This window comes from Chiloscyllium plagiosum, unplaced genomic scaffold (genome assembly GCF_037043375.1).
Source record: "Chiloscyllium plagiosum isolate Xiang-an unplaced genomic scaffold, Cpla_swu_hap1 HiC_scaffold_2, whole genome shotgun sequence".
Lineage (NCBI taxonomy): Eukaryota > Metazoa > Chordata > Chondrichthyes > Orectolobiformes > Hemiscylliidae > Chiloscyllium > Chiloscyllium plagiosum.
The window spans coordinates 31,416,447-31,439,416 of NW_028270140.1; the positions used below are offsets into that span (position 1 = coordinate 31,416,447).

At 39.5% G+C, this 22,970-nt stretch overlaps 1 protein-coding gene across 5 annotated transcripts in view; it reads left to right on the forward strand.

Moving 5' to 3' along the window:
• Positions 1–1,826: 1,826 nt before the first annotated feature.
• The window catches only part of pip5k1ba (phosphatidylinositol-4-phosphate 5-kinase, type I, beta a), a 160,477-nt gene continuing 139,333 nt past the window's right edge, over positions 1,827–22,970 (forward strand). For 2 of the 5 annotated variants that reach the window (XM_043716969.2, XM_043716910.2), the window contains exon 1: positions 2,551–2,676. The gene's annotated coding sequence lies outside the window, so the exon portion shown is untranslated. Of the gene's footprint in view, positions 1,971–2,550; positions 2,677–2,747; positions 2,771–22,970 lie in introns of those variants that run through there. The other 3 variants (XM_087995742.1, XM_087995729.1, XM_087995735.1) reach the window with 3 other exon arrangements.

A 22,970-nucleotide genomic window follows, 5' to 3' on the forward strand; every position in this document is an offset into this window, starting at 1 on the left:
CTTGGGCAACTGTCTGTGTGGAGTTTGTACATTCTTCCCGCGTCTGCGTGGGTTTCCTCTGGGTGCTCCGGTTTCCTCCCACAGTCCAAAGATGTGCAGATTAGGTGAATTGGCCATGCTAAATTGCCTGTAGTGTTAGGTGCAGGGGTAAATGTAGGGCAATGGGTCTGGGTGGGTTGCTCTTCAGAGGGTCGGTGTGGACTTGTTGAGCCGAAGATCCTGTTTCCACAGTGTAAGTAATCTTGATATGCACTGACAAGGCTACAGACCAAGAGTTTGAACATAGAAGTGGATTGGAATGACATTTTTTGTCAGCATAATGAGCTGAAAGATCTCTTTCTGTGCCGTTCTCCTTTTTAAATCTTTCTGATGCTGTGAGCATTTCGTTTTAAAAAAAGAGAATCGACATTAAAACACATCCCTGATTTTTCATTAATAGTAAACCTCTCACTGTGAGATCAATGTGTTGAAGAAATAGGTAACTTTGTGTCTTGCAAGGTCATCTTTTTTAAAAAAAATGTCAATTACACTGCGAGGAACATTGGAACTTGATAAAGGAGTACAAGAAATCAACATGACCTGAAGGAGAGAACAGAGTCTGCTTAGAGAAGGCATATTAGAAAGTGGAGGAGTCATAGGAGTGTGGGAGCATGACAGCAGAAAAACAATGATACAAGGGAATTGGTATTCAAATGCAGCAGAGAGAGCAAGTGAGGTACAAACTTAAATTGAAAGTTTTGCAAAGACTCCACAATCTCTACAGCAAGGCTATAAGTACAATTGTTGGTTTTGGCAATCAAGTTTTCTGCCTGATTCATAGAATCACATTAGCATTCACACTGTTTCAACAGTATTGATATCTAAAAGGTTTTACAACATTAATCTAGGGTTTGAGATTGTCATGCCGGCTGTCGCTCCAAGGTATGGTTTTCTTCCACAGTTTGATTGGATTAAGAACAACTTTTTTGCAACAAAAGAAAATTAGAAAGGGGTTCAATATTAAGGTCGAACCAATGAGGAAGAAAATTGGTGGCTGAGCCAGAGGCAAAATGCATCACACATTGGTAGTGTTCAGGAGTTGTGAAAAGCCAATTTATAGAAAAAGTGTATTGCTCCTAACTTTAGTCCCTCTTTTGTTTTTGATCAGTTTTGATACAGGAAAAGGGAGGAATTTTTCCTAGTTGCAGGAGGTTCAGTCACCAAAGGACATAATTTACAATAATTGGCAAAAGAACCAGAAGCAGAGATGAGGTGGTATTTTTACCCAGTGAGTTGTATTGATTTGAAACGCCAGTGGAAGAAGATTCCAAACGATATCATATATGTAAGGAAGGACAAACAGACATTTATATAGTGTCTTTCAAAATCTCAAGGGCATCCCAAAGTGCTATACAGCCAGTAAAGTACGTTTCGAAGTAAAAGAGAGAAATCGCCTTAAATGCTCAGAACTCCATTCTGGTGAACTGAAACGCTAAACCGCTGAGTATTTCCAGCATTTTCTGCCTTTTACTTCAGATCTCCAGAATTTTGTCCAGACCCTTTAGAAGTGCAGACACGGTTGTAATGTGGAGGATATCCTGGAGAAGGAATAAACTGTAGTGCTGTGGAGAAAGAGGAATGGAAATAATTGGATGGCTCTTTCAAGGATGGGTTGAACGATAATCTTCAGTGCTGTTTGGTTCTGTGATTCGCCGACAGAGGCGAAACTGCAGCTGGGGCTTTGGCACTCTGGAACCAGCCAGTAGAGGGTGTACTTTTCACTCCTGTGTTGGTGGCGAGGATTCTCTTCCTTAAGCATTCTGTGGCAACTGAATGAAAACCGGGAACTTAGTTGTGAGGGGGAATCATTGCAAAGTGAGTTTTCGACCTGGAAAGGAGAAAGCATTCTGGAGCTGTGAAACAGGACTCTCAGCAAGGAGCGTGCTGAAACTCCCCCAGGTTTCAAAATGTGACCTATTTTAAAGGCAAAGGTATTTTAAAAATAAATAGGTACAGCTCAAATGACATTGCAAAATTTGTGTTGTACTCACTGATTATAAATCTCGGCATCCTCTCTTTCCCGGGTCTACATCTGGACAAGGGACTGTGGGAGGGGTGGATCTTGCTGGTTAAATACAAACAGGAATGTAACTTGTTACAAATCAGGATTTATCGCTTGCGGGAAGAGGTGAGAAAGATGTAAATTGTATTACATTGCTGAAACTGGAACGATGCTGACGGGTAATGAAGGGCTATTGCTACAATTCTTTTAGGGGAGCGAGGGAGAGACAGAAACCTCCACCACCATCTCAATGGTCTTACATTCCCTGGGGGAACCGAATGAGGAGCTGCAAAATAAATAAATAAACTAACAAAACCAACTCCCGTCCTGGTGAAGATGCCTAACAACAACAACCTTGCTCAGGCATATTTTTGTTGCTGTTCACGCATTATAGCACTGCGGGATTTCTGGGCTCTTTCTGTGCACCGGCGTGGGGACATTGGACCAAACAATAGCTGTGCAGGGGGAGGGAGCGGGGGCGCGCAGAGGCTGCAAGGCGCGTCCCCGCGCTCCGCCAAACGGGCAGATCGGGGGAGAGAGAAAGAGAGAGTGGAGCTGCTTCTGCTGCAGCAGCCCCGGACCCTGGGAGAAGCCAAACACATTCACACCTGTAACACAGAGAGGCAGCACTGCAGGTAAATAAACTGCAGCGAAGGGGGGGGGGAATGGAGAGAGGAAGGGGACAATGAACTACAGGCGAGCGGTAGAGAAACAAGGCGAGAAAAAAATGTACGTAAAAAGAAGAAAGATGCTGAGTGTATTTGTGTCTTTTTTGTCACGTCAGTGGAGATGTGTTATGCTGTTTGAATGCCTTGTTGGTCCAAGGCTAAGGTTCGAATTCTTCTGGCAGGTGCATTGAGCAAAGATGTGCTTTCTTTTTCTTAAAAACTTATGTTAGGAAAGGTCCAGTTCTTGTGACCACAGCTGGACATGGACTCTTGTGAATACTGATATCTGATTAAGAGGCAATGCCAGATGCGTCAGGTTTTTAAAGGTGAAATTGTTTTTGGAATGAATTAGTTAGTGGAAGTCTTATAATCGATTTACACGAACGTTGAAGGAGTGGTAGGGACCTAGCCATCCAATGTTGCTAGTGAGTAATGTGCCTCTTTTTAGAGCAGAGAAATAATGCTAGCATTATTTTTAATTCTCAGTAGTATTAGCCAAATGTTTCTTTCTGGCATTACAAACTTTGTTTCATTACAAAATAGACCTGCCTTGCCGAGTTTTACTGTTCAGGCCACGGTTGAAAAGGACCCTGTCTGAATTTGTTTTGGTCATATGTGTGTACATTTTGATAAAATGTTTGTGTAAATTGTGTCAATTTTGCTCAAAACTGTTGCTGTTAAAGTGTAACTGAAAATTAATGTCTAATCAAGGAAAATATTTTTAAAATCTGTATCAGTGTAGTTTTGTTTTTAAACACTCCTTTCCAACTTCTGAAGCTTCCATAGTTCTTTCTAATTGGCCAGAAGGTTTATGGGTGGTGATTTCATCCCTTATTCTGGTGAAATTAGCTTTTATTTTCTATATGACTACTTTCTAATCACCCTGGTCAGAGTTGTTATTACACCCCTCTGGAGCAGGTGGGATTTGAACCTTGGCTTCTTGTCTCAAAGGTAGGGATACTACCAGTGCACCACAGGAGCCTTTGTGTTAGCTATGGTTAAAGAATAGATTAAGTGATTCAATCTTTAAAGGCAACAATTAATCAATTTCCTTCAATGAAGTTAGACTTAACTTAAACAGTTCTTAACTATGTATTTGTAAAGCAATCCTTGGAAGCATGTGTAATCTAAAATTGAGCTTTTAATTTTCCTTTAAATGTCACTTTAAAATGAATTGTTACTGCATAATTGAGTGTTTTTTAAAGCAATTTTCTTTTTCTGTACTTTGACAAGGCAGGCCTACTAATCTTATCAATAGAGGTGTGTAAATGTTATGAAACAATCCTGGAGGTGACTTCCAAATTCTCATTCCCTACTCCTTGCAGAGTTTGCCAAGTTAGTAAAGATACATCATCATCCTCTCCTGTCCAGCAAGACAGCTTCTGTTTTGCAAATTGTACCGATAATCCCACTGTTGCATTTCAGGCAGGAATGGATGTGGAAATCCATAGCTGTTTATAAAATAGCCAAGTCTGTCAATAGTGCTGCTTTTTTTTTTAAAAGTTCAAGCCCCACATAGTTGAATGTCGTCGGCTTCTGTTGACATACAGAATTACTTGGCCACGATAAAAGGAGCTGTGTGCTGTGGCTAACTTAGTTTATATTAATAAATTCTGTTTCATAATTCATTTTTTTAAAGTATTGCACAACAATAATAATTTCAGTTATCTTTTGCCATTGAAAAGTCATCAGATGGTTTATGAAATGTAGGGAACTGTTCTCCAAAGGTAGCAACGTCATTGCTCCCTCAACAAAACAATCACTTGGATTTTAATATGGTTAAAAATCCTATGATGCTTTACAGAAATGTTATCAGGCAAAATTTAGTATTGAGATACAGTATGAAATATTAGGAAAAGTGGCAAAAACCAAATAACTAATTTTTAAGGAGCCTCTTTGCAGAAAAAGAGGGGGATAGAGAATGGGAGAGGCAAGTTAGTTTATTCCATGTAGGATACATAATGCTCATGTGAATGTCATCTAGGTGAGTGAGAGCACAGAAATGGTGGTTGACTTAAAATCAAGGATGGCCAAGAGGCTAGAATTGGAAGAGTGCAGAGATATCAGATTTTGTAGGGCTGAAAGAGGTTGCACCTATAGGGATAGATGAAGGTAGAGAAATTTGAAAATAGGCCAGTGCAAGTTAGAGGTGAATTTTTGCTAACAGTTGGCTGGGTAATTGATTGGAAAAACAAAACCAGATACTTCAGAATGTTGCCCTGAAGTGATCCATTAACAGGTAGTTTGTGTAGTAGTACTGTGAAACAAGCAGGTGATAGTGAGGGCAGGGAAGTTATTGAAGGTCATCTTCACAGATATGGAATAGATATTATCTAACAAAGTACATAATTTGGGCTGGTGGTAAATATAGGTTAATGTTCACGTGCTAAGCCTGTTGTTTTGTCTTCTCACCCTGTCACCTTGAGGGAGACTTGTAGCAAGTTGAAGTCAGAGGTAGCCTATAGGCAAATTGTAAAATTGCTTACATTGGTTTAAGCATCTTTCCCTGAATATGATACAGCAGCTGAATAATTTACAGATTTCTAATATATATATATATTTGATACTTATACTTGAATTGTAAGCTGTTTATTACAATTTGTTTATCAACTGAACTTATAACCTAACATACATCATCTGGTACCTGATACCTGCATAGATCCGGCTGAACAACAAATTTAAACAAATAACCACAAGGTTATGTGTATGTAATAATCAGATTTGACTATATATTTAAATAACACTTTTAATAGTTCAGGGAAAATCACATGGTCTTTTAACTCCTTCGGTGCTGGAGAGGAATTGCACTTTGATTATTTGAACCTCTTTTGTCAATTTGGTTTACGTTCTAAAAGTAAATAAATTTGTAGTACTGTGCAATTATGTAACATCATGGATGTAGCTAAATTCTTATGAGAAGTGGAGGAGACTGGAGACATTACAATGGAAAGTGCAGGGGGTTGGGGAGTCCAGTTTCTGATGTCAGTTGTGAATGTTTCTGAAGGTTAGCATTTTATTCAGGCCTATATTGGATGTGCACCCTGATTTGTGTTTTAAATTGTGCTGGTATCTGTTTTTCTTCTGGATTCAGATCAATGGTTAGGAAGAAATATATGGATTGCTCAAACTGACATTTCCCGTGTTTAATTTTATTACTGGATGACATTCACATGAGCATTACGTCTCCTACATGGAATAAACTAACTTGCAAACTAATAGTCCCAGTTGTGCCATTAAAGGCTAACATAGTTGGATCTATATTTTGCTTTAGTTCCAATTTAATATACTGAATTACTTTTAAATTGAGTTAATAGAAACATAAGTGGTTGCCTGTTGCTTAAATTACCTCCCATGGAAGTTCTTGGACTAAGTATAAAGAGTTAGCTGCTGTGAAAGTGTAGTGGAAAGTTAAAACTAAGATATTGGCCAACCGTTTACTTCAAATTGTTTGACAGCTAATGAAAACAGATTAGAGTCTCTGGCCTTTCAGAACCCTCTCTGTGGAATATGACTGGATCATGTCTTTCATGACTTGAAAGCAAAAGTAAGATTAATGTTTTCTCCCCTTGCCTCCCCCCATTCTAGCACAAAGGTTTCCTTTAATATGGGGAATCATCAGCACCTGACATTTCAGGTTACTTTATAAACCAACATTAATAATGCACACTCCTTGTTGAGGTTTTGCATTCTGTTTTTTTTAGTATTTTAGAATTGGTTTATCAAGTTGCTAAAAATTCACAGGAACATTTATTTGTGTGTTCTGCCTGTGGGATTTTGCATGTTTCCCCTGAAAAGGGGATTTTAGAAGTGTTAAAATAAATTAATCATGAAAGTAAGTGATGGTTTTGAGAACAACAGCTTGCATTTATATAGCATCTTTTAAGGTTATGAAAGCTCTGGTGACCTTTTATTTAGATAAATAGGTGAGTGGAACGGGGTGTGGAGAAACCCTGAATGTTCTAGCTGACCATTTGTTTCGTATTGTACAGTACCAAGTGTGTATATTTTATTCTGTGCCATTGCTGTAGAATATTTGAAGTGTTGGGTCTCAGCACACTCAAGTTGCCAGGCAACAGTATGTGTGCAATGTTTTGTTTCACTCTCAGTGGGGATATCAGCTGACTCTAATCGGTTGGGGTGAGGAGTGTGGGGTCCCTCACCGTCATGCAGGTTAACTGTGGGATTCCAAACACACACAGGATATCTTGCAAGGTGTATGTATCTTCTTGCTTTCTGCAAGAAATAAACGGCAAAGTCATTAGCAAGGGCACCACTATTCAAAATGACTTATAGTGCTTGAAAGTCCAAAACAGAACACACAGATTTGACATGTAGAACATGATTATTATACAATAGTATATTTCATGACCTCAGGATGTCCCAAAGCACTTTGCACCCAAGTCCGAAGTGTTGTCTCTGTTGAAAAGTGTGAATGTGCTGCAAATTCACATGTACAGCAACTATGTAATGACCAGATAATCTGGTTGGGGATTACATACTGGCCAGGAAACAGCCCCTAGTGCCATGACATGCTTTTTATATCAATCTGAGAGGGTCTTAGCTTAACGTTTCTTCTGAAAGGAAGCTCTGCTGTGCTCAGAGGCATCATGAACACTGAGATGCTGCCTGGTGCTTGATGGCAGTCTTATGGTATGCATTGGGATGTTATTAAATATGCGAGGTTGTTGCATTTCTACTGCAGAGTTCCAGTGTCTGAGTAAGGTAGAATCCACCCAGTCTGTCACTTGCTGGAGCAAATAACATCTGGATTATGTGAATTGTAAAATTGTTAAATTTGATTTAAATTGTTAACTACTTGCGAGTTAGTGGTAAAATGAGTCATTCTCTTCGTGTACTAATGAAGTATTCCTAAGAACATGAATATACCTAGTTGAGAGTATCAGTTGCTACTTTAAAAAGCCTTACATCATAGGTGCATGCAGACAGATGATGTGCCATACAAACAGCTGATATGATGGAGATAGACTTTGCTCATGTGATTTGCAAAAATTCAAATTATGTTGAAGTTTGCATGTGACCATTTACGTAACAGCAGCACACCCTTTTATTGGCATTTAATTTGCTCAATTTATCTGCAACGAAGAAGGACATAATTTGATTCTGCACGTAAATTAATTTGAGAACCAAACCATTTTTTGTGCATGGATAAATTAGGGAAATGAGACATAATGAAAGACAAAAATGTACCCATCCAAGTATTTCCACAGTACAGCACATAGCGTTGCTGTCTTAAAATTAAACCTCCTTCCTCCTCCAACTGTACTTTGGATTGAATGTTAAAAGAGCTTATTTGGCTGTATAATTAAGGGTCATAATTGGGAATTGCATTGTTTGTCATATTGTCACATGATACCATTTAGTTTCAACTAGATACCTGAAATTCCTTCAACCTAGTATAGTTTGCAAATGGCAAGAGGATTCTGTGGTGCAGTGGTAGTATCCCTATCACTAAACCAGGAGACCGGGGTTGAAATCCCACCTGTTCCAGAAATGCTCAATAACATTCCTGAGCAGGTCGGTAAGAGAGAGGAAAAGAAATTACAGATGAGTGTTCACAGCTTTCAGAATTTTGTGAAGGGAGGAAAAAAAGAGATTTCTTGAAGAAAAGACTTGCATGTAAATCTTTTTTTAACAACCTTGGGGCATTCTATGTTGCTGGACAGCTACTGGAGCTTTTTGTAAGAGTAGTCATTATTGAAATGGAGAAAATGTGGCTGCTAACTTGTGCAAAGCAAGCTCACGCAAACAATGTAATCAGCTTGTGTTTTGAATGATAAATATTGGACAGGATGCTGGAGAGAATTCCCTTTCTCATGGGATTTTCAATCTCCAAAAGGCCAGACAACTTTGGTTTAATTCTCATCAGAAAATGACACTTCTGACTGTACAGCTCTCCTTCAGTACTCTGTCTCACTGCAGACATTGATCTTAGATTCCTCTGGGACTTGAACACTCAACCTTATGAATCTTGGCTTCACTACAGGGAAAATTTGCATTGTTTCAAGTAGCTCAGGTGGTGAGGGAAGTTAGATTGTGCGAAATGTTTTCATCTGTCATTGAAATTTGTTACAAGTGGCTGTTCGGCTTGTACACACGGACAGCCAAGTCTCTGGCCCATCCAAACTTGGTTGGTTTAGCTCAGTTTGGTGGACACTTGGTTTGCGAAGCAGTGTGATGCCAACAGCATGGGTTTAATTCCCAACACCAGCTGAGGCTACCATGAAGGACTGTCCTTCTCAACCTCTCCCCACGTCTGAGGTATGGTGGCCGCCTGGTTAATCAACACTCTGTGATGAGGGAGCAGCCCTATGGTGTGGTAAGACTCTGGTGACCCTCAGAGTCTTATGATATGCATCACTGTGCATTTTACCCATCTTGAAAAGTCAGTCATGCCCTAGATAAGGCAAAAATAACCTTCTTTAAAAAATGAAGTCCTTTCTCATTTGCAAATGGAGAACTTTATTTTTGCTGGGGAAAATGGTTAAATCAACTTTTATTAAATAATGCATCCCTTTATGGTTTGTTTTAGGGTTATGTTTAGTGAGGATTATTTCTCAATTTCTCAATTTTTGTTCGTTTGCAACTGACTGCTATAATTTTCCCTTCACTGTGAGCTGTTGTGTTTTCACAACATTTCAAAATGCAATAACAAATTTGTCATTTAAATCTCACCAGGTTTAATAGATGTGGACTGAGTTCTTGAATTTTTTTCTTGTTCTGCTGAACCTAATGTTTTGGTAAAATCATTAAATGAATCACAGAATGGTTCCAACGTCAAAGGTCACCATTTGAACCCATCGTCTCTCTGTAAGAGCAACTCACTAGTCCCACTCCCCTTTCCCTTCCAGTTACAATGCAAACGTTTTCTCTTCAAGTGTTTCTTTCTGAATGCCAAGATTGAATTAGCCCCTGCTGTTTTTTTTTTAGGCAGAGCATTCCAGACCAGAACCATTGGCTATGTTTAATAGTTTTTTCCTCATGTCATCATTCATTTGTTTGTTGTTTTACCTTCAAGTGACATCCTCCAGTTCTTAAACCAAGAGGAGAGAGACTTAAAGACACAAGAGGCAAAAGCTTTTTCACAGAGAGTGGTTCATGTGTGGAATGAACTTAAGGAACTGGTGCATGTGGGCACAATTGCAATGTTTAAAAGACATTTGGATAAGTACATGAATAGGAAAGGTTTGGAGGGATATGGGCCAGGAACAGGCAGTGGGACTAGTTTAGTTTGGCTTTGTGTTTGGCATGGACTGGTTGGACTGAAGGGTCTGCTTCCATGCTGTATGACTCTGTGACTTAACCCTTCTGCAAAATGGGAACAATTTCTCCTTTTCTACTCTGTTCAGAATGTGACTAATTTCAGACACCTTTATCAAATCTTCTTTCAAGCTTGGGTCCATCCACATATCAGAACTCCCTCATTCCTGTAACTATTATTATAATTTCTTTCTGCTCTCTCCCTAAAACCTCCATATCCTTTCTAATGTACAATGTCCAGAATTGGGGACACAACTTTAGTTGTAAGGTGGAAATTTTTGATTACATTCTTTCTCTTTAAAGTTAGTCAGTTCTAATTCCCTCCAATTCCAGTAATTGCCCCTTTTCAGTATCATAGAACTTTCAGAGCACAATGTTATAGCGCAGAGAGGCCATTTGGCCCATTGAGTCTGAACTGATCCCCCAAGGAATATCTCACCTGCCCTCGCCCTATTCCTGTAACACCACATTTACCATTGCTAGGCCACCTCGTCTACATGTACCTGGGCACTATGGAATAATTTAGCATGGTCAATCCACCTTATCTGCACATCTTTGGACTGTGGGAGGAAACCAGAGCACCTGGTGGAAACCCACACAGACATGGGGAGAACGTGCAAAGCCTACACAGAGGTCCCTCTCACTACGAGGCAGCGATGCTAACTACTGTGCAAGAGTTTCATCTTCTTCAGCTGAAGTATCTACTTCTGTTTTCTTTCCTGTGCCTGAGATAAGTTGACTGTACTGTAAGTTCTTCAAAAATTAGAAAGAAAAATTCTGTGGGATAATTGTTCATCGCACAAACATTTTAATGAAAGTTCACCAGTCCAAAAAGCCTTACTAATGCTCCAGTGGCTGGTGTCTATTTCTTGTGTCATTATTCCTTCTCCCGACCAATTATTTTAGCAAGTCAGGTATGTAGTGGAAGCTTTAGTTTTCTGTTCCGATCACCATTTTTAACACGATGTAATAAACCTCCTCATGTGCATGTAAGAGAACTCTGACTCTAGTCTGAAGAACATTTGGGAACTCCTGATATTTATCCCTCCACCAACATCACAGAAACAACCACATTTAGTCGTTATCATACTGCTATTTGTGGGAGCTTGCTGTTTGCAAGTTAAGTATTATATTTCCTCCATTACAACAGTGGCTACATATACTTCACTGGCAGAAAATCTTTGCAGTATTTTCATAGTTTGTTGAAGGCGCTGGCGCAGTGCAGGTCTCTCAGATCCATAAGGAGTGCAGAAAAATCCAACTTCAAAATATTATAATTACAATATCAAGTCCAAGTGCTTAGTTGATCTTTATTTCTCTTCCTCTGTTCGTTTCACAGAAACAGTGCTGGACTAAACTTTTTTTTTTAATTAGGAGACAGTGAGGTCTGCAGATGCTGGAGATCAGAGTTGAGTGTGTGTTGCTGGAAAAGCAAAGCAGGTCAGGCAGCATCCGAGGAGCAGAAAAATCGACATTTCGGGCCGGACCCCTTCATCAGGAATCTTGATGAATTCCTGATGAAGGGCTCTGGCCTGAAACGTCAATTTTCCTGCTTCTCGGATGCTGCCTAACCTGCTGTGCTTTTCCAGCAACACATACTCAACATTAAACTCTCTTTTGCCCATTGTTTGAAATTAGTTCATGTTGGTAGTGGTAATAGATAAGCAGTGCTGAATGTGAAATTGAGGTTTATGTAGATCAAATTGCACCAAGCATTTACATTACAAATTCTGCGAAAGCTATCAAATGCTGCTCCATTAATAGATATTAGTTAAATGGCCTCAAAAATGTTGATTGCAGTTTAATTTTCAAAAATATTTTTTGCATTTTTTAAAAAAATTACACCAAACAGACTTGTTTATGAAAAATGGGAGCTTCCTGTTACCCAGGAAACCTGGTATTAGTTTCCATGGAGAGTCATGTTTTTAAAAAAAAATTTTTCTTGGCTATGATGCAAAACTGCAATCGTCATCTAATTAGGATGAAAACACAGTTTAGTAAGTGGCCATTATAATACAAATTTGATATCACATCGAGATAGAGGAGTTTAAAGCAAACTGAGGATTAGTTCTGCTTATTTTAATATATGTAAGTTTGACACATGCAGTGCCTCAGATTTGAACATTCATCTCTATTCATTCCTGTGAGAAGGGACCATGAAAAATATTATAGGATGATGAAAAACAATGTTTCTTTCATTTTCTTTGATCCCTTCTCGTCCTTTATCCTTTTAAAAGGGGATTGGAGAGGGTGTGTGGTGGATTAATGGATGCTTCTTGAGTATCTGTCAAAAAGCCCCTGGCTCTGGGAAGGTGCAATTGGACAATTTGACCAATAGCAGGATTATGATAGAACAGGTAATGAAAGCTCCAGAAATACATTCACTTGGAGTTGATAACCATAAATACACATTTTTCAGCTGTTGTATAATATGCTGGCAATGTTGTTTTTATTGAGTTGGCTGGAAACGTCTATAGCAATTAATCTTTTTTGTACATGTAATCTTGCATAAAATAAAGTCTTATTCGACTTTTGCTTTACAGTTTGACAGAAAGGAAGTGATTTTTGGTTTTTGCAAATCCTTCAGTTGTTTGGAATGATGAAGGGGCTTTGATATGGTGCTGTGGTAGTGATCCAACCCCTGGACCAGGAAGCTCAGGTTCAAGTCCCACCTTCTCCAGGGGTGTGTAATAACCTCTCTCAACAGGTCGATTTAATTTTTTTTAAAAAAAGTTAGTCTTTTTAAAAATGAAGAATCAACTTTCAACAACATGAGTGGGGGCAGGGATTTGGTCACTAGAAGAGCTGGGTTTAAGATAATTGAGAAAAATGCCAGACAAGACATGAAATGTTTTTAATGGAGTGAGTTGTTATCATCTGGAATGCGCTGTCAGAAAGGGTGTTAAGCAGACTTTTAGTAATAACTTTCAAATGATAAATTGATGCGTACTTCAAAAAGAGCAGTTTTCAGGGCTGTATGAGAAAAGCAAGGTAGTGGAGTTAATTGGAAAGCTCATTCAAAGAGAGTCAGTGGGATACTGGTAAATTCACTGGACAAAAATCCAGCATCCCAGGTTAGTGTTCTGGGTACATGGGTTTGAATCATGCTGTAACAGATGGTGAAATTTGAATACAGTACAAATCTGGAATATAAAGCTAGAGGTGACCATGCAGTAGTTGTTGATTGTCATAAAAATCCACTTTTTTTTAAACTAATGTCCTTCAGGAAAGAAAATCATTCTTGCATGTGACTTCAACCTGCCCCCACCTCCCCCACGCTCCACCCCAAAACTATCTGGTTAACTCTGATCTGGTCTCTGGGAAATAAATGCTGGTTTCACCCACAGTGCCCACATCCCATCAATAAAATATTTTTAAAAGGCACAGTGTGCTGAATAGCTACTTTCTGTGCTATACGATTTTCCCTGACACCCAGAGATAAATCATGCCCTTTGTACAGTACAGTTGATGCAATGATAATTTGCTTATTTTATAACCTCTTTAGCGGAGCAAAACAACCCGCGGCAGTTCAGAGAATTATCAGGCAAAGTATGAAACCGGGCCACGTGAGAGATTGGGGCAGATGACAAACAGCTTGGTCAAAGAAGTGGAATTTCTAGGATATTTTAAAGGAGTAAGGAGACTTGGAACATGGAGGAGTTCAGGGATGGAATTCCACAGCTCGGGGTCTAACCAGAGAAAGGAAGTACCACCAATGGGGGGACAACTGAAATCAGATCAGCACAGAAAAAAAAGCATTGGAGAAATGAGAATATCGGTGGCTTCTGTTGCTGGAAACAATTGCAGAGATTGGGAGGAATGAAGATTATGGAGGGTTTTGTAAACAAGAGTGATATTAAAAGATAGATGCTGCTTAACTGTAATAAATGCTAGTACAAAATCAAGGAAGTTTTGTTGAACCTTTTTATATAAAACACTGGTTAGGCCTCTTCTGGAATATTTATGTCCAGTTCTGAGCAGCACATTTCAGAAAATGTGAAGACATTAAGAAAGGATACAGATAAGATTTACGAATGTGGTTCCAAGAATGAGGAAGCTCTGTTATGTAATAGTTTGGAAGGGGTCCAGCTATTCTACTTAGAAGTTTGGGGAGCCATTCTCAACAGTAGTACCTGTAATCGTGAGCATGGCCAGAGAATATGGAGAGACTGTTTCTGTTGCTGGAACAGTGAAGAGAGCATACATTTAAGTGATTGACAAAAGTGGCAATGACAACATGCAGAGAATCTTTCTTGCATCGTTCGTGCCTAGGATCTGGAATGGACTGTGTGGTACAGGCAGAATCAATTGTCGTTTTCAAAACACAATCTGATAATTACCTGAGGGGTGGGAAAAATACAAGTGAAAATTGCTGGCCCACAGGGAAAAGGTGATGGATGGGAAATGTATGCCCAAGTACATATGGGCTGAATGGCCTCCATCAGAGCTGTGAACATTCTGTGATTCTATAATCCCCCCACACAGAATTGGGTTCCAAACTAATGTTACCAACACAAATGTCCTACAGGCCACTTATTTACCTCCTGTGACTCCATCTGTTTGGTACTTGTATGGATGCAGTTTGGGAGAAAGTGAGGACTGCAGATGCTGGAGATCAGAGCTTAAAAATGTGTTGCTGGAAAAGCGCTGCAGGTCAGGCAACATCAAAGGAGCAGGAGAATCGACGTTTTGGGCATAAGCCCTTCTTCAGGAATGAGGAGGGTGTGCCAAGCAGGCCTGAAACGTCGATTCTCCTGCTCCTTTGATGCTGCCTGGATGCAGATTGGATCTAATTTGCATATTTTGCCCATGTCTCTTTCTTTAGAACTGCTGATGCATCATCTAATTCAGGGAAAAGAAAAGGTACTTCTTCCTTTTATTTCCTTGAAACAATGGGTCCTGTTTGCAATGAACATTATTGATGACATAAATGAGCATAATTAATACAAATTAGGATGTTAACTGAAAACCACAGAGATAATAGCTAAGGAAAATTAAATGTGAGAGAAATTAGCAAGAGAGAGTTTGGAAATGGCCTGCTTCACCAGCTTCCCTCACTAACCTCACCGCACAATAAGAATTAATTGCTGTCTGATTAGATTCAGAGATATGTTGCACCATCATTGTGTATGAGCTGTAGTATTAAAGTTGCTGGTAAACAAATATTGATCTCATCCTGAAATGTCATCACCTCTCACTAAAGTGGTCAGCCTTTGCTTGTGGAAAGTAGACAAACAGGAGGCTGGAAGAACACAGCAAGCCAGGCAGCATCAGGAGGTGGAGAAGGGTTGAAGGAGAATCACACCCGAAAGGTTGACTTCTCCACCACCTGCCTGGCCTGCCAGTCGACTTTGGATTCCAGCATCTGCAGTTTTTTTTTGTCTCTAACCTTGCTTGTGGAAAGACAGATACTTTGGACTCTTTCAGCCATCCTTCCAATAAAATCTGAATTCTCATAGGAGACTGAGATAATCTAATGATTTTAAATAAATGATGGTTGAGATGTCATGAAGCTGTCTTTATATATAATAATAAGGGTGGCTGATTGTAGTTTGGATTTGTTGGCGCACCTCTGACTTTGCTGCTATTTCACAGCAATTGCACAAAGCAGTGCAAATACTTGGGCAGTTGGAAAAAAAAGTATTGCTTGGGGCAGCAGGGAGCCTTGTAGAAGAACTCGTGTATTGAGTTGAGCTGCTTGAGCCCGTGCAAAGCCCAGTTTTGAGCCTGAGTTTGGCTGATCATATGTGGCTAAAGACACCAATGTGCATCTTGTTGTTCTGTCAGTGGAGGGTTAGAAAATCAGGAGTTGCATTTATTAAAATTCATTGGTGTAGGAGTCCTTATTGTTTGGATAGGAGAAAATGTATTTACAATCTCCATTCTTCACTGGATACCTTAATGGCATATCTGTGACCGTATCTGTATATAGACAATTGATGATATTAGTACCTTTTTTTCCAGATGGATTTTGTAAACATCAAATGTAAAACATGCAGCTCAATTATATGGCCATAAATTGTCGGACTAATCTTTCCCATCTTGTTTGAAGGCTATTGTTTGTTCATAGCATTGGCACCATTTCGTGTCTATTATTGAACCAAGACCTATTGATGTAAAATTCTTATGCTTGTGTTTATCTCCCTCTACAGTCTCCCTTTCTCCATCTCTGACCAGTTTTGGAGCTCTCTCCTGGATTTGCTGTTCAGCTGGCCTCAATCTTGTGCCTGTGTCCTCCCAGCCTGATTGTTTGGAATTCCTTTCTCAATCACTGCTACACATCCATCTTCTCCTTTTTAAGAACAAGTTTCAGTTACTCCTCCTAATATCTGCTTTGGCTCAAGAATCCAATTTTTGTCTCCATTTAAGGTGCTACATCAAAGGGAATACACAAATGGCTGTTCACTTTATCGTTTTTCAAATGAATCACAGCTGGTGACTGTTTCAGGACATTAAATTACTCTTGAGGTGGATGAAGACTGCTTCATTCATTTGACCATATAAGTTTACTATAGGATGCATAAAAACCCATGATAGAAATTGAGCAAAAAGAGGCAACATATTTTGATGGAAAGCAATACCAAAAAGAGGGAGAATGCAAAGACATGGGGAGAAATTTTTAAACACAGGAAGACAAAGGAACTACAAACTTGAAGATATTCTTAAAAATTGCTATATTCTTCAGAAACGTAATTGTCTGGGAACAGGAGCATAGAGTCGTAGAGGAGTACAGCATGGAAACAGACCCTTTGGTCTAACTCGTCCATGCGCACCAGATATCCCAACCTAATCTAGTCCCACCTAGCAGCACCTGGCCCATATCCCTCCAAATCCTTCCTATTCATATACCCATCCAAATGCTTTTTAATTGCTGTAATTATACCAGCTGCCACCACTTCCTTTGACAGCTCATTCCACACACGTACCACCCTCTACATGAAAATGTTGCCCCTTAGGTCCCTTTTATATCTTTCCCCTTGTCCTAAAACTATGCCCTCCAGTTCTGGACTCTCCCACCCCAGGGAAAAGACTTTGTCTATTTATCCTATCCATGCCCCTCATGATTTTATAAACCTCTATAAGGTCACCACTCAGCTCCTGATGCTCCAAGGAAAACAGCCCTAGCCTGTTCAGCCTCTCCCAACAGCTCCCTCCTTCAATATCCTTTTAAATCTTTTCTGAACCCTTTCAAGTTTCACAACATCCTTCCAATAGGAAGGAGACCAGAATTGCACACACTATTCCAAAAATGGCCTATACAATGTCCTGTACAGCCGCAACACGACCTCCCAATTCCTGTACTCACTACTCTAACTGATAAAGGAAAGCATACCAAATGCCTCCTTCACTATCCTATCTACCTACTTTCAAGGAACTATGAACCTGCACTCCAAGGTCTCTTTGTTCAGCAACACTCCCTAGGATCTTACCATTAAGTGTATAAGTCCTGCTGAGATTTGCTTTCCCAGAACTCAGCACCTCGCATTTATCTAAATTTAAACTCCATCTGCTACTCAGCCCATTGGCCCATCTGATCAAGATTCCGTTGCAATACTTTGCTGTCCACTATACCTCCAATTTTGGTGTCATCTGCAAACTTACTAACTATACCTCCTATGTTCACATCTAAATCATTTATATAAATGACAGAAAGTAGTGGACCCAGCACCAATCCTTGTGGCATGCCACTGGTCACAGGCCTCCAGTTTGCAAAGCAACCCTCCACCACCACCCTTTGTCCTCTATCTTTGAGCTAGTTCTCTCTGTATTCCATGAGGTCTAACCTTGCTAACCAGTTGCCACACACCTTACTGAAGTTCATATAGATCCCTTCCACTGCTCTGCCCTCATCAATCCTCTTTGCTTCTTCAAGAAACTCAACCAAATTTGTTAGCTTTGTGCATGAGAAATCCTATCTATGTTGACTATTCCTAATCAGTCCTTGCCTTTCCAAATACATATACATCCTGTCCCTCAGGACTCCCTCCAGCAACTTGCCATCATTGATGTCAGGCTCACCAGTCTATAGTTCCCTGGCTTGTCCTTACCACCTTTAAATAGTGGCATTATGTTAGCCAACCTCTAGTCTTCCGTCACCTCACCTGTGACTATCGATGATACAAATATCAGCAAGGGGCCCAGCAATCACTTTCCCTAGCTTCCCACAGAGGCTGGGGTGCACCTGATCAGGTCCTGGGGATTTATCCACTGTTATGTGTTTCAAGACATCCAGCACTTCCTCCTGTGTAATATGGACATTTTTCAAGGATAAAATCACAGGCAGCATGGCAGAAGTAGGAAATAATTATTATCCTTTACTATTTTACTTAGAAAATTCGTGGATATAAAGTGGGGAGGGGGAGGAGGGTGGGTGTGCAAACTAAAAAAATGAGATTCCCATTTAAAAATAAAGAGAAGTAATATTAAATAAACTGACCAATCTCAAACAAGATTAAACTTCTGATTTGAATAGACTACATCTGCATATTTTAAAAATAAATCGAGGGAAGAGACAGCAGAGGTACTTCTTTGTTCAAAAGATTTATTTCCGATTAGAATACTTAGCTGGGAGCTTTTGACAGGCACTGACTCAATGGGCCAAAGAGCCTTTTTCACAGCTTTAAACCTCTCTGACTCGGACGATTGGTGCATGGCTGATGTTATGTCTTTTCTAGAACATGCCTAGAATTCTTGGTAAGTCAATTTAACACTGTTTAAAAACATAATAGAACCCTTACTAAAGGAGAAAATAAAATGAAAACAATCCACGTTTTAATATTCATCAGAATGGATTTCAAAAAGGATGACAAAATTAATTGACTTACTCCGTAAAGAAATAGGAGTAGGCCTTTCAGCCCCTTGAGCCTGCTTTGCCATTCACCCCCCCGCCCAATGTGAGGAGGTTTATCCTTTCGTTTACACTGTCAAACCTGTTAGGAATGCTGTGTGTTTCAAAGAGATCACATTTCATTTTTCTAAACTCTAGTGAGTAGAGTCCCAACCTGTTTAGCCTTTACTCATAAGACAATCCTTTCATATCAGGGATCATCCTAATGAAGCTTCCCTGAACTGCCTCCAATAAAATGATAATTTCCTTAAATAAGTGGAACAAAACTGCTCCCAGTACTCGAGATGTTACAGTAAGTCTTTCCTACTCCAACCCCTTGAAATAAGAGCCAATATTCCATTAGCCTCCCTGATTACCTGCTGCTCGTGTAGCTTTGTGTTTTATGCACAAGTACCCTTCTGCATTTTTTCTCCTTTTAAATAATATTGTATTCTTTTGTTCTTCCCTCCAAAATGAGCAACTTTGCATTTTCCCACATTGGACCCCATTTGACAACCTTTTGCCCATTTAATCTATCAATACCTCTCCTGTAAGCTATTTCTATCCCTCTCACCCACCTGCCTTTCCAAATACTTTTGTCTGCAAAATTGGCTATGATATATTCACTTTCTTCTTCCAAGTTATTAATGTATATTGTAAACAGTTGCATTCCCAACACTGATCCCTGTGGAACCTCACGGGTCACCAACCTGAAAAAGAATCCTTTCTTCCCACTCAGTTTCCTGCCCATTAACCAATTCTCTGTCCATGCCAATGTACTACCTCCAATACTGTATGCTGTTATCTTGGACTGAAACTTTTGTTAGGTACCTTGTGAAATGTCTTCTAGAAGTCCAAATACAACACATCTACTAGATCCCTTCTATTCACTCTGGTTGAGACTTCCTTGGAAGAACGGTTCATCAATCACAATTTTTCTTTCACAAAGCCATCGTGCCTTTCTATTTTTGATTTTTCCAAATATTTTGCTGTTACTTCCTTAATTGATTCCAGCATTTTTCCAGCAACAGACTTGGGTTATTCAGCATTCAGTTACCTGTTTCATGCCTGCCTCACTGAGCATAGGAGTGTCACATTGGCAATTTTCCATAATCCAACAGTCTTTGGAAAATTACAATCAGTGCATCCGGTATCTCTACAGTTACTTCTTTTATGATCCTAGGAAGCAAACCAACAGGGCCAGGAGACTTGTCTGCCTTTAGTCACATTGGTTTGTCAAAATTGCTTTTCTAGTGAAGGTGATAGGACTTAATTAATTCCCCATATTCTTTACCAGTAATGATGTGCTCCCAGTATCTTTGAGCATAAATACTGATGTAAAATATTTAACGCTGCCATTTCCTTGTTCCCCACATCCATCTCCCCAGATTTGTTTTGTAAGGGCCTATGTTCGCTTTGACCTCGCTTCCTTTTTATATATTTAAAGAAGTTGTTATTGTCAGTTTTTATGTACCTTACTAGTTTGCCCTTGTAGTTTATTTTCTGTGTTTATAATGTTTTTAGTCCTTTGCTGGATTCTGAATTTATCCCAATCTTCAGGGCTATCGCTGGTTTGGGCCTCCTTCCATGGATTTTCTTTAAACTTTTAACTTCCTTGATTAGTCATGGTAGATTTATCCCCCTCTCAATCTTTCTTCCTTACTGGGATGTAATTTCTTTTATTGAAAGTTGTGAAATACTTCCGTAAACATCTGTTACTGCTTGCTTACCGTCAATCCTGCTAATCTATCCAAAACAAAAATAGAAGTTACTGGAAAAGCTCAGCAGGTTTGGCAGCAGCTGTGAAGGGAAATCAAAATTAACGTTTCGGGTCCTGTGACCCTTCCAGAGCAGTTCTGAGGAAGGATTATCGGATTTGAAGCGTTAACTTTGATTTTTCTCCACAGGTGCTGCCAAATCTGCTGAGCTTTTCCAGCAACTTCTGTTTTTGTTTCTGATTTTACAGCATCCACAGTACTTTCGGTTTTCATCTGCTAATCTACCCAGCCGTTTCACTTTCTGATTTTATCGTCATTTCATTATGATTCTCCAAATTAAACGCAATTGTTTCTGACCCAAGTTTCTCACTCATGAACTGAATATTAGATTCTATCATGTTCTTTCCATAGGATCTTTTTACTTGGAGTCCATTTAGTAAACTTTCCTCATTACACATTATCAGATCCAAGAAAGCTAGTGTCCTGGCTGGCTCTGTGACACATTGCTCTAGGAAACTATCTCTAATGCAATCTATGAATGCATTGACATAGCTACCTAATCAATGTTATTATTTCATAAGATGTAGGAGCAGAATTAGGACATCAAGTCTGCCCCCCAATTCGATCATGGCTGATATGCTCCTCACCCCCCATTTTCCTGCCTTCTCTCCATATCCCTTCAACTCATTACAATTAAAAATCTGTCCAATTCCTCCTCAAATTTACTCAGCATCCACTGCACTTTTGTTGTAGTGAATTCCACAGATTTACACCCCTCTAAGAGACGTAGTTTCTCCTCAATTCTGCTTTTAAAAATGCTATCCCTTATCCTAAGACAATGACTTCTTGCCCTATAGTGCCCCTCAATGGAAAGCATCCGCTCCACATCTATTTTATCCACACCCTTTATCATCAAGAAAACCTTAATTTGTTCTCCCCTCATTCTCCTAAACAGTTCCTAAACTGTTCAATCTTTCTTCATACAACAAACTCCTCATCTCTGGGATCAATCTAGTGAACCTCCTTTGAACTGTCTCCAATGCCACTACATCCTTCAACAAATAAGGGGACCAAAACTGTACACAATAACCTAGTCTCACCAATGCCTTGTATAGTTGCAACAATTCTTCCTTATCTTTTATATTCTACTCATTTAGCTATAAAAGCCAACATTCCATTCACTTGCTTTATTATCTGCTGTACCTGCATGCTAGTTTTATGTAACTCATGAACAAGTAGACCTCGATCCCTCTGTACCAGGGCACCCCAAAGTGTCTCCCCATTAAGATCATAGATCGGCTTCCCACTTTTTTTCTACCTAAATGCATGACCTCTCACTTATCCACATTAAACTCGATCTGCCACATTTTGGCCCACCCTCCTAATCTATTTATATCCATTTGTAAGGTTCTTATTTCTTCATTGTCATTTACCATCCTGCCTATTTTTGTTTTGTCTGCAAATTTGGCTATAGCGCTTTCTATCCAAGGTGTTAATGTAGATTGTAAATATCTGGGGTCCAAAGATGGAACCCTGTGGCACCCCACTAGTTACATTTTGCCATCCAGGAAAAAAAAAGTTATCCCGACACTCTCTTCTGTCTATCAGCCAGCCAGCCATCCAGGCTAATAAATTACCCTTAATCCCATATGATCCAACCTTGCGAATTAACCTTTTGAGCGGCACCTTATCAAAAGCCTTCCAGAAGTCCAGATAAATTACATCTACAATACCCCCATTATCCATTTTGCTTGTTACTACTTTGAAGAGCTCTCGCAAGTTAGTCAAGTATGATTTGCCCTTCATAAATCCATGCTGACTCTGGATAGCGTTTTGGCTTTCAAAATGTCCTGATTTTGCTTCCTTGCTAATTGATTCTAACACTTGGCCAACACCAGATGTTAAACTAACTGATCTGTAACATCTCACATTTTGCATCCCTCCCTTTTTGAATAAGGGTGTTATATTAGCTATTTTCCAATCCACTGGAACCTTTTCCTGTGTCCAGGGATTTTTGGAATATCATAACTAATGGATCTACTCTCTCCGCTGCCACTTCCTTAATACTCTAGAATGTAGGCCATCAGGCCCAGAAGACTTATCTGTCCTCAATCCTAATAGCTTGCTTAGAACAATCAACATTGATAGGGGGAAAAAAAAGTTCTACCTTATCTATTGCCTCTGACTTGCCCATTCTGACAGGATTCAACTATTGTCCTCCACTGTGAAAAGTGAGGCAAAGTATTGACATAGCATCTGTGTTCCCCACTGTTAACACTCTGGTTAATTTTCCAAAGGATCAACATTCACATTAGCGTCTCTCTTTCTCTTAAAACCTATAGAAGCTTTTGCTCTCTTTGATATTTTGTGCTAGCTTTCTTTCACAATTTACCTTGGCTGTTTTTATTAAAGTCAGCATAATTATTTCTCTAATCTTC